The sequence below is a fragment of the Eptatretus burgeri genome, chromosome 6 (genome assembly GCF_056783735.1).
Source record: "Eptatretus burgeri isolate ZD-2024b chromosome 6, Ebu_testis_v1, whole genome shotgun sequence".
In the NCBI taxonomy this organism is placed as follows: domain Eukaryota; kingdom Metazoa; phylum Chordata; class Myxini; order Myxiniformes; family Myxinidae; genus Eptatretus; species Eptatretus burgeri.
The window spans coordinates 32,757,910-32,770,208 of record NC_140966.1 but is presented as its reverse complement, the minus strand read 5'-3'; the positions used below and the strand labels follow the sequence as shown (position 1 = coordinate 32,770,208).

Here is a 12,299-nt window from a genome sequence, read left to right as displayed (position 1 = left end):
GAACTGGAGGGATGCTGAAGAGGGGGACATGTCAGAAGGGTGGGGTTGGAAGGACATGGGGCTTGTAGGAGATGTGGTGAACTAGCGTACTGACACGGAGGGGTTTGAGGCGATAAAATAATGTGAAGGAGGTTTGATTGTATTGTACAGACAACCACTGCAAACTGGACTTCTTAAGACACCCATATTTAACATTCTGAGATAAAGATCATGGGATGGGTGGAAGGAGTTGTTGAAGGCATGGAGGAAATTGGGCTGAAGGATCCAGAGGATGGATGACAGACCAAACGCTTTGGTGAGAGATAGGTTTGCAAAATATGCCTTGTGAAGAGGAAGAAGAGGAATTATCATTTTACATACATTAAATTGTGAGAGCCAAGAAAGGGAAACTGTGTTTGGACATCCCCTCTCATCTTACAGCTATTTTTGGCTGATTACCCTAGTTACCTCCGCCGCCAAAGGTGGAAGGAGGTTATGTTTTCACCCCTGTCTGTCTGTTTGTTTGTTTGTGTACAGTATATCTCAAAAAGTTGTGGACGGATTCGGACGAAATTTGTGGTCACGTTGGGTGTGTGACAATTAAGAATTGATTAAATTTTGATAAAGATCCGAATCTGGATCCGCATTCGACAATATTATAATTATCACCATTGAGAGCCAGGGCTAAACTGATGCATATATATATATATATATATATATATATATATATATATATATATATATATATATATATATATATATATATATATATATATATATATATATCGTGGGGAGAACAAGTATTTGACACTACCGATTTTGCAGGTTTTCCCACTTACAAAGCACGTAGAGGTCTGTAATTTTTATCATCGGTACACTTCAACTGTGAAAGACGGAATCGAAAATAAAAATCCTGAAAATCACATTGTATGATTTTTAAATAATTAATTTGCATTTTATTGCATGAAATAAGTATTTGATCACCTACCAACCAGGAAGAATTCCAGCTCTCACAGACCTGTTAGTTTTGTCTTCAAGAAGCCCTCCCATTCTCCACTCATTACCTGTATTAAGTGCACCTGTTTTAACTCGTTATCTGCATAAAAGACAGCTGTCCACACTCAATCAATCAGACTCCAACCTCTCCACTTCTGGGGGGCCTTTTGCAGTAGTGGGCATGTCTGTCACATGTGGTTTTGTTGTAAGGTTGGTCATATGCATCATATGGAAGTGAAACCAACTGGGACTTCCAATGTTTGATCTAGCCAATTTTAAGGACCCCTTTGGAGGGTCACCAGGGTCCTTACGCAGAGGGTGGTACCCAGCAGAAATAACTTTCTATATGTCTTTTGATACTCCATTCATGCCCCGATGCTCAGATATTAGTACCTCATTCGTTTGAGCTCAGGGCCCCGGGCTCCCGGTCTACAAGGCTGATTACATCTGCACTCTTTGGTTTGGTTATTTCTTGGTTCTATCATTTATAAATCAATAAAAAGACGGTGGTAGCCTGTTAAAATTCCCAACCCAATATCTTAACACGTACTTTTAACCAGAAGGGAGACCATTGATTCCATTCTCTAAAATATATCTTTTATCATCAAAAGCTCCTAATGCTTTCTTATTTATCTCTTCTATATATAATTGATGTTTATAACTTCTTATTGTATTCATTTTTTTGTTCTCTTCCTTCTTTAAGGTTAAACAGTTGTAATAATGTTTAAAGTTTATTGTTTCCTTGATTATATTTTTCTTTATTCCCTTTAGCTTATCACACCTTTCAATGTTATGATTATCAATATACGTAAAAGCATAAGACTTTGATCTCAATCCTATAAATTCACTCATGACCTTCCCACCCAATTCATCTTTAAACTTACCAATAACCTTTTTATTCTTTGATGAAAACAACACATCACCTGACTTATAATTACGTGTATCATATATATATATATATATATATATATATATATATATATATATATATATATATATATATATATATATATATCAATATTATCAATCATATCCTCGTATACATCACTTGTCTTAATTTCTAATATAAAACTAGCTGTATCCATATCTAACAATGACACATTATCCATATACTTTGATTTTAAATTATTATAGTAATAGGCATACATTAACGACTTTCACATGTCAAGAATTGATGTTCCTATATAAATAGGTTTATCCATTGCAATACTCTCTTTTTTCAAATGAAGAGCACAAAAGTTCTCTGAAAACACCTCCGCTCATTCAAAACTTGGTCTATTAATTAACTTTGAAGCCTGTTTCCACGATGTAGCAAGTCTTATGTTTTGTCGATTCCTAACATTTTCCATCATCTTTCCAAATACAGCATTATTCATTAATTTATAAAAGTCCTTCTCAAAATCTGTTTTTGCTTCTGTTCTCATTTTTGTATGAAAATCAAGATAAGTAATCCCTCGTTTGTCGCAGGGGTTACGTTCCAAACCCACCCGCGGTAAGTGAAAATCCGCGATGAATGGACACCTCCACAAAACACATTTTAAACACATTTTAATCTCAATTAAACACATAAAGAAAACATTTGAAGCATAAAAATGTTTACTGTAAACTCAGTAACGTTGCAAAAACATTGTGATGGGCAGTTGCTGGCGTTGTTTCTTCATGGTGGTGAGGAGAGTTTTATAGGTTTCCATTGCGCCATCAATGGCGTTCTTGAATTGCAATGCCCGAACCATCGCGGGATTCCATGCTTCAGCCATCCCCTGCAATTCTTTAGCCGTTTTCAATATTGTTGCTAAGCGTTCAAGTGAGAGGCCTTCGTCGTCGTGCTCCTGAGATGGATCAGATTGTTCCTCCTCCTCCTCCTCGCTTGCAGACTTCGTAAGCTCAGCCAAATCCTCGTCCGTTAATGGGTCAGAGTTGGTTTCGATGAGGTCATTCACTTCGTCGTGCGTCATGTCGTTGAATCCTTCTCCTCTGAGAATCTTCGCCAGCTTGACCGCCTTATCGATTGCCGAATGGTGAATTTCGTCTGGAGAAAAGGCCTTGCATTCGTGGACGCATTCTGGCCACAGCTTCTTCCAACAGGTGCTTAAGGTTTCTTTTTTCATTTCTTGGAGAGCCTTCTGAATTATTTGGAGACACATTGCCATCGTGAAATCATGCCAATACGCCCTCAGAGAAAAATTGTCGTCGGAATCCATGGCCTCCACGAGGTGCTGCAGGGCATTGCGAATGTAAAGCGCCTTGAAGGTGCGGATGACGCCTTGATTCATAGGTTGGATGAGGGATGTTGTGTTTGCCGGGAGGAACTCGATCTGCACTCCCTCGGAGGATAAATCCAGTGGGTGGCCTCCAGCGTTGTCCATCAGCAGCAGCACCGAAAACTCCATTCCGAGGTCCCTGAGGTACATTTTGGCTTGAGGAATGAGGCACTGGTGGAACCAATCAGACGTAAGGATTTTCGTAATCCAGGCCTTGGGGTTATGCATCCAGTGGATTGGCAGCAGGTTTTTATTCTTATTTTTCATGGCCCTGGGGTTCGCAGACTTGTAAAGGTTCGCAGACTATAGGCCGGCAGGAGAAAACAATATGCAAATCTTTGGATCAGAATGACCTCGGGGGCAGAGCCACACTCACCCATTGGTCGGAGGAAACGGGGCGTGAATCTCCCCTGATCCTAGAATTTGCATATATCGATTTCACACAGACGCGCCTGGAGGCAGGGCCAAGCCGCCCCGCGCTTGCTAAATGGACGGAGGAGAAGTGGGCGTGTAGTGTTCTTGATCCGAATTTTCCCTCGGAAAGGCCGCTATTTGCACTCGCGGCTCGGTGCATTCGGCACCAATCGCCGAACGGGCCCGAGACAGCCCGACGCTCAGTGTTCACAGGTGGTGCGGGAATGGCCGTAGAAGGAGAGAGGTGAAGGTGGTGGAGGGTTTTTGGTGGTGGTTGATGGTTATGGTGCCGTTGGGAATGGCGGTGATGTGATGTTTGCAGGATTGAGTTGTGAAGGTAAAGGTCGTGGCTGTTGGCGTTGTTGTTGTTGTCTGAGGGTTGGAGCGTGGTTGTAGTTGGTGATGATGGCTGGCGTGGTGGTTAAGGTGGTTGTTGTGTGATGGCGGTTGAGACGTGGTTGGTTCAAAATAAAGATAGAACAGAAAAACGCCTAACTCAAAGGATCGCAACCCGAATGAATCACATAAATTCCCTCTATACAACGGGTTTGGGCTAACTACACATGTACTTAGAGATATCTCACCTACGGGCCCTGATTGGTGGTTTGCGAATTTCCACAGCCGTAACTATATATATATATATATATATATATATATATATATATATATATATATATATATATATATATATATATATATATATATATATCCAATTTCAGAACTTTTGGGTGTCATGGGACCTTTAATGTAGTAAGTAGTTTTTCTGGAGATTTACCTTTTATATTGAATGACTGTTGGTAATCACTTAACCATTATTTTCTTGGACTTTCTTTATCGGGGCAAAAGGTAGGTCTTCATGTTTGTGATTAAGTTCTTCTGGATATTTTAATTCAACCTCAAAATAATATCCAACTTCAGCTTCATCCAATTATTTCTGAGAGGAGAGAACAATGTCTTGTAAAACTTTTTCATAATGTTTTTCTTTAACCCATTTAAGTTTTCCATCAGGTAAAGATTGAAACATAGCCTACCCATACAAATTGTTAGCATCATAATACATCAGGTAAGAGTTGTCCTCATTCTTATTATAATCAGCAAGATATTTGTTATTTGCTTTGGCATATCAATTGGAACAGACTTGAGATATTCCTCCTCTTTTTGCCTTCTCTATCATTAAAAGCATATCTATATCACTGATTAATTCCAAATTTTGTTTTGTCATTTCTAACATAGCACTCCAAGCCAAACCTGGGGCTGTGTAATAGTGAACGGGGTCTAATCCATAAGAATTATTATTATGACAGACTGTCATAAAAGTTTCAAACACATCAGCCAATAACAATACCTTAGTTCTTAAGATACAAATCATGATATTCTCCAAGATTCTTTATATTAAACTTCTTCCAAACCTTTTTAGCTTGTGTATAATCTCTATTGGAAATATGAGTTTTATTTAACTTACCATAAAAACTTTCCCTTGAAGGAAGTTGTGTTTCTTTAAACTTCTCAAATGAATCCATATAGTCATATGGATATATTCCCTTTTGTGAAAAGAGATCAATCTCTTCTTGATTTGAGAAATGTGATTTAAGATTCGGTAAGTTTTTAATATTTGATGCGAAGTTAGATAATGGACCTGCCATAAACTTGTATATGTGAATAAATCTGATATGGGTTTGGGGGGATGTATGAATTGTTTTTGAGAATGAGAATGAGATTTTGAGTATTTTTGATCTGTGTTAGGAATAGCAGAAATATCTCCAGATGTCCTTGAAAGTTCATTTATAAATAGATGTGTGTCATAGTGAGCGTTGTTGTGAAGAAAGACAGGAATAAAGTTTGGGGGCTTGTAATTAAGATTACAACGGTAATGAGCTGGACATCTATATTTACCAGTAAGATGACAGTGATCCCTAACCTTGACCTCTCCCTCAATTTTCTCCTCACAAATATGACAGATACTGTTCTTTCTAAATTCCTTTTTCTCTCCCTTTGTTAATGATATTGGTTTTGAGGTTTTAACCTTTCTTTCTCTTTGTCTTATACAGTCTTTTTCCAATCGTCTTACAAACTCCTCTGAGGCATCTTCTCCTCTAGAAAGTTCTAACTTGTTATATTCATCACCAACAGATGATTTGATATAATAACAGAAACCACAAGGAGTATGTTTTTGATATTTATTTGTGTATGATTTATTTGGATTTGGAGAAACAGTATCTATCTTTTCAAGGATATTTTCAAAATCAGCATATATGACAAACAGATGTTTTTTAGATTTGTTAAAAATCTTTGAATGATATGTTTGAACCTGCTTTTGGTAAATTGATTATGATTGATTTATGATTACTACAATATTTTGAATGTTGATCTAATCGTTCTTTTGTGTGAAAGGAGTTGAGACATCTCTTACAAGGATACGTTTTACATTTTCTCTTATATAGTTGTGATTTGGTTAATCTTGAGAAATTTTTGATGAAAGCATAATGTGATTTTTCCTTTCAAGTAAAGTGGAGAAGGTCAATGTGTTTCATGATTTTTATAGTTGTTTGAAATTTTTAATATCTGAACTTTGTTTGTATCCATTAATCCATATACATTAACAGATAATTATTCATTTTCTCAAATTTAGGAATATCTCTCAATGACATTGGAAACTTTAAATCTTAAACATGTAATGTATTCTCGTATTTCCTATAATGTTCAACCCTTTCAGGATTCCATTGTGGAGGATGTAAGTGAGCAAGAACAAACCATAGAAAACATTTATTATCTTTGTTTTCAGTATTAACAACCGCTTTCTTAAGTTTTACCTCTTTTGGTAAATCAATATAAAAAGCTTGAAGAGGATCTGGTTTTAAGATGTATATATCAAAAAAGATTATTTTTGTAATAGCAAATCCACTATCTACTACACTGTTATCAACATCTTGTTCTTGTCTCTGGATTTCATCGTAAATATCACATCTTACAAAATCTTGAAATGATGAGATAAAGTGAGGGTTTGTCCTCATATGGGGAGTAGTTTCTTCACCTTCTCTTACCATATTCAATTTAACTCCCAGATAAAACTTTAAAGTTTTCATTTCACTTAATGTGTTTTCAATTATCGTTTCAAGACTTTGTTTCACCATATCAACAGCTTCAATGATTGAAGATGGTCCAGGGTCTTGAAAGCGAAACAATCTTGTTTTTATATGTCCTTTAAATGCCCCATCAGTGTTTTCAATGGGGAATTTAGTGGCACCTTCCCTTTCGTCATTGTTCTTGTGTTTGCGTGATTGAAGGTGTTTATTATTTTTAAAAATTAAGAATATCATTATCACATCTATCACAATGTTTTGTTTCTTGGTCAAGTGGAGATATTTGTCTGAAAAGATTGAATGTGTGTTTGTTGGTTTGAAGGTGTTTTTTTATAACATTTATATTCATGATTACAAACATCGCAGTACATTGTATTCACGATATTTATAAAACAAAACTTTACTTAAAATAAAAATTTCTTGATGAAAATTTCGTTAAATTTATAGGTGAATCTGTGTTTAAAACTATTTTATCCTCCAACTTTTTTCACTTAATAAATACAATGTATCAAGACACAAAAGACAAGTTTCAATCGATCTCTTCATTTGTAAAAGATACTGAGAAATATGTCGAGGATGTAAAATTTAATAAAGATAAATATAACAACTATTGGATAAAAACAATTATGGTGAATAATATGAGTTCTTCAATTTCCTTCAGTTGAAGGGCTTTTAGTATACCTGGAAGAACATCAATGAAAGTAGCTCCAACAAAAGTTTCTCCTTCTTTCTGGCAATATATTCAAAATGAGAAAAAGCAATGAAAAGAAAAAGTATCAAAAAAGAAAAACCTTATGGATGAAGCTTTAGAAAGAAAAGATAAGACCATTTGTAGTATGCAAGGAGAAATTGTATTTTTTTTTCAACAACCCTAAAGATGTAAATCCTGATGAAATAAAGGATGTTAATATTGTTGCGAATCTGGAAGCCATGAGCACACAACATACAGGTCCTATGGATCAGTTATATCAGTAAGTATATGTTGCCAATTAGGGTCCTGTCCCTGGTCTAATGGGTAATTAAATGATGTTCCTGCGCTGTGGTGTTATTTTGATAGTTAGGATTTTTCGTTTATTTTTCCACCAACATCAACGCCGTCCACACCGCATCACCCTCAACTTCACTTTGCTTCCTTCACCTCGATCTGGCCGACGTCATGGTGGGCGGAGTTCAAGGAGGAGCCGAGCGGCGGCCCTCGAACAATCAGCGTGCAACAAGTGAGGTGACCATCGCCCGGCCAATCAGATCCCGCAACAGGAGGAAAGGGCTCCGCGTGACGTCACCATGCCCCCGGGCCAATCAAGGAGCTTGCCGCCCGTTTTGGCCAGTGAGAGAGACGAAGAGCGATTTTGTGCACCAAAACCAGTCAGTGAGAGAGGGAGGGTCGCGAAGAGCCCCCCCCCCTCTGAAGAGGGGGTATAATTATAGGCGCGGTCTGCACGTTCGTCGTTGTTCTGGTCCTGGCAAGAAGTGCGTGCACGGGTTCTGAGAGTTCTAGCAAGAAGTGGACATCTGCGTGCAAGGGAGTTCTGGAAGCATCCGCGCACTGAGTGGTCAGTGCCACGGAGGGTCTTCTCCCGCCAGCTTTCGCCCTGCCGATTTCGTTCGCCTGGAGCCCCGTCGTGAGGGCATCTGGATCGCCTGGATCATCTGGATCATGCTGGGGGTCCAGTTCTGCCCCGAGGACCTAGTCCTTGAAGACCGGACGAGGCGGACAGGTCCGAGATAGGCCTCAATAAAGACCATTTCGTCCGATAATTTTGGGTGTGTGTATGTGTGTGTGTTCGTGGCGCCAGTCAGATAAGTAGTAAATTGTATGTGTTTTTTTTTTGCTTGTATACACGTGCATTTATTAATATTCGGTTTAACTCTGCTCTTGCGTGCTTCCCTCATTCCCCAATTGTGAATAAATACCCCGATTCTTAAATGTTTCAGCTCGTTCATGTCTATTCCTTCATTGACTTAGCGTGCTGCATGTTGGGAAATTAGCCAGGCCGTTGCCGTTGTAATGGGATATTTGGGACCGACGGATCTCAGCTATCAAACCACTCGGATCGCACACGGTTCGAGTACGCTAAGTGGCTCGTTCCGCACGGGTGCCGTCGAGGGTGAATTTCCCCGGTAGGTTGGACCACGTGGGTATTTAGGTAAATTGCCATTGGCAGTCGACCCTACCCCACGTGGTCTGTCTATTGGCGAACTTCAGTCCAATGAGGGACCCGTACTTTTCCGGAGTTTTCCGAAAAGGTACGATCTAAATTCCGGGCGATCGGTCAAGCCGACTCTACTGCTCCATCTTGCGGTCGTGCTCACGGCCGACGCCCGGCCCCGCAACAATATATCAGGTGAAATGACATTTCGTTCAATAGTAGTTAAGGATCATTTTAAAATTACCTTTTATATTTAAAAAAATGTAGTAGTTGAATCTGTTAATGAAAAAAGTATATAGCTATAGATGGTAATGTTTTTTCTACTGATTAAATATGAGTCATTATTCAACTGAAGATTTTGAAGATTATGAGAGTGATGATAGTATCTCTGTTGGAACAGAAGACATTTATGATACTGAGAGTTTGTGTTCAAACGATAGTTATGAAAGTAGTTTTATAGATGATTGTGAAAGCACCAATGAAAGTACCGAAGATGACACCGAAGATGAATTTTAGCTTTCGCAAAGTTTTCGTTTATAAATATGAATAGTATGCTAGATCTTGAGCCCCTTGAATTCCCTGATTCTCCATATAACAAATTTGAGAATTGTCCTGCATGTGATAGAGTGGGATTAAACACAGAGTCAAAAGCCTACAAACAATGTATATTCTGTGATTATCTTCTAATTAATGATAATAAAAAATATAAAAAGGAATATAATTCTTTTAGATTTACACCCAAAATGAATTACTTTACAAGATTGATTGGAGAAATGAATGTAAAGTATGAGGGTGATAACACACCTTTCCTTACAATGGAAGAAACTGAACATATTAGAGAAATGTTCAAAGGATTGTTGTTATATATTATTCACGATTGCCATTTTCAGGGAAATATCAACACAAGATGCATAAATAAAATAATGGATTATCTTGAAATTATACCAGAATTTAGGATAAAACAGAGATTTCCTAAAAAAGCCAATATTAAATTAAATAACCTGTTTTCCAAATATATAAATGAATGATTTTTTACCCATTTGGGAAAATAAGATAAAATTTAACAACCATAAAAATCTTGCAAATTCAAGAAGATGTCTCATAGTTGGTTCAAGCGGGTGTGAAAAAACCTGCTTACTTTTAAAGATGCTCCTTACTCCCAACTTTTTGGATTATGATAATTTAATAATTTTCACAAAGTAGAGTTTTCAACCTGAGTATCAACTACTCTCACAAGGTTTTAATGCTGGTCTTCAAAAAGAAGATATAATCGGTATATTTAAACTTCAAAACAAACTAAATGATTACAACATTCAAGATATAAAACAACTATTTTGTGATACACAGAGATATAAAAAGAAATCAAAACCGATAACTTGTATTCTTCGTGATAATACGGATGATATACCTTCTCCCCAAGATTTGGATAAATCAAAAAAGAACCTCGTTATCTTTGATGATTGTGTTAATAAGAAACCAAACGGTAATGGATAGCTACGACACAAGAGGGAGACATTCTTCTTGTAATTGTATTTATTTTCATCAATCATACTTTCAACTCCCTCGTTGCTCAATAAGAAACAATGCTAACACTTTTATTTTATTCAAGTTAAATTCAATCGATATAAACAATTTTTGGAGAGACAATTGTTCTACATTATGTAGTAAAAAGGAATTTGGGGATTATATGAAGCACACGACTGAAAAATATAAATATATTGTTGTGAAACAAGATGAGATATTAAAGGATATATTTTTTTATTTTATAAACAATTACAAATATAAATGACAACTATTATTATAAATCTTATGGGTAAATCTGCTTCTGGAAAAAACTTTCATAAATCAAGGTTCTTGTAAAGTACAAATGAGAATATTGTAAATTTGCTTAAAAAGCACCATGTACTTCGTATTGTATCAACAGCAACGAGAGCAATAACACCTGGAGAAGTAGAAGGTGAAGATTATTACTACATTTCAGGAGAGGAAGATATACGATTGAGGAAAGAAGGTCAAATATTTGAGGAGGTTTCTCTTGGTACAACAAAATATTCACATTGTAAGAGTGAGTTAAAGAAACTAAAATCTGGTGGTCTTGCGATATTAGAAACTAATCCAGAAGGAATGAGACAAATTATAAAACATCTGAGTGGTAATGGGGTTAAGATTTTATCATTCGGTTTTGATGTTGAGGATGAAACTCAACGCAAACGTATGAAAAGCAGAGATACAAGTATTAGTGAAGAAGAAATTACAACTCGTATTAATGTTAATAAAGAATTTGATAAAATACAAAAGAAAAGGATTTATTTGAATACATCTACTTTAATGATGAAGAAAAGGAAAATTTCCCTGTTGATCTTAACAATTCATTAAATGATATTTTCCAATAAAAAAAATGGATGTGAAAGAAAGAGCAAGAAGATTTAAGGAACATCAAGAGTTGGTTTCAAAAGTTGTAAAACAACAGGAAGACATAAAGAAGAAATGCAGAAAGAAACTAACGGGTGAAGAAGCCTTTGAAAGAAAACAAGAGAAATTTTTTAACCACTTTTAAAAACTTCCCAAGAAAATATTATAGATGCTTCCACAGTTCCAACAATAGAATACACTCCTAAAAAACTTTAAATGTTAAAAGATTTCAGTCAAATGACAGAGGAAGAATTAGAATATGATGATGAAGGATTATTTCAACAACTGGAAGAGATTAATCAACCCATTGATTGTGTTGTGAATGCTCTCCAAAACAATGAATGTTCAGATTCAAAAACCATAGCAGGTCTCATTCCAACAGAACAACCAGCAATATTCCATCTTGTTCAAGAAAAGAGATTGATATTTAATGATGAATTAAGGTTCTTGAGTTCTGCTCAACCCCCCTGTTAAACTAACTCCGAGATTAATGTTTCTTCTAACAAAAGATGGAAAACAAGGTTCAACTGTGAGGGGTGAATCAAAGTATTTTGATAAACCATTGGATATGAAAAATAAGGATGATATAGTATATATTGATCTGCTGGACTCTTTTAATTATAGGGTTAGTCCAACTGGTAAAAGTAGAAAGAATGAGAAGGAGAAACACATTATTCAGGCTTTCAGTAGCCTTGGTTCAGGTGTTAGTTTTCTTCCAAATGGCCCATCACAATTAGTTAATAGACTGTTATTGTTGTTAGGCAGTAAGAAGGCTGGAAATAACAATTGTTTTAATGAAGCATCAGCCATTTTAGACCAGTGATGAACATAAAAATAATTAATATATGTCAATACAAAGACATTTTATCTCATATTAAATAAGATGAGAAGCACAATCCTTAGTTTTAATTTCACAAGCGACCACACATCTTCATTCCCATACCCACTACAACTTGACGCAACAAAAGAATATGAGGCGTCTTCATTGTCCATGGAAACTTATAATA

At 36.5% G+C, this 12,299-nt stretch overlaps 1 protein-coding gene across 2 annotated transcripts in view; it reads left to right on the top strand.

The window, feature by feature from the left end:
• Positions 1-12,299, top strand: part of LOC147024513 (uncharacterized) — a 90,558-nt gene that overhangs the window by 53,992 nt on the left and 24,267 nt on the right. The window lies entirely within an intron of this gene.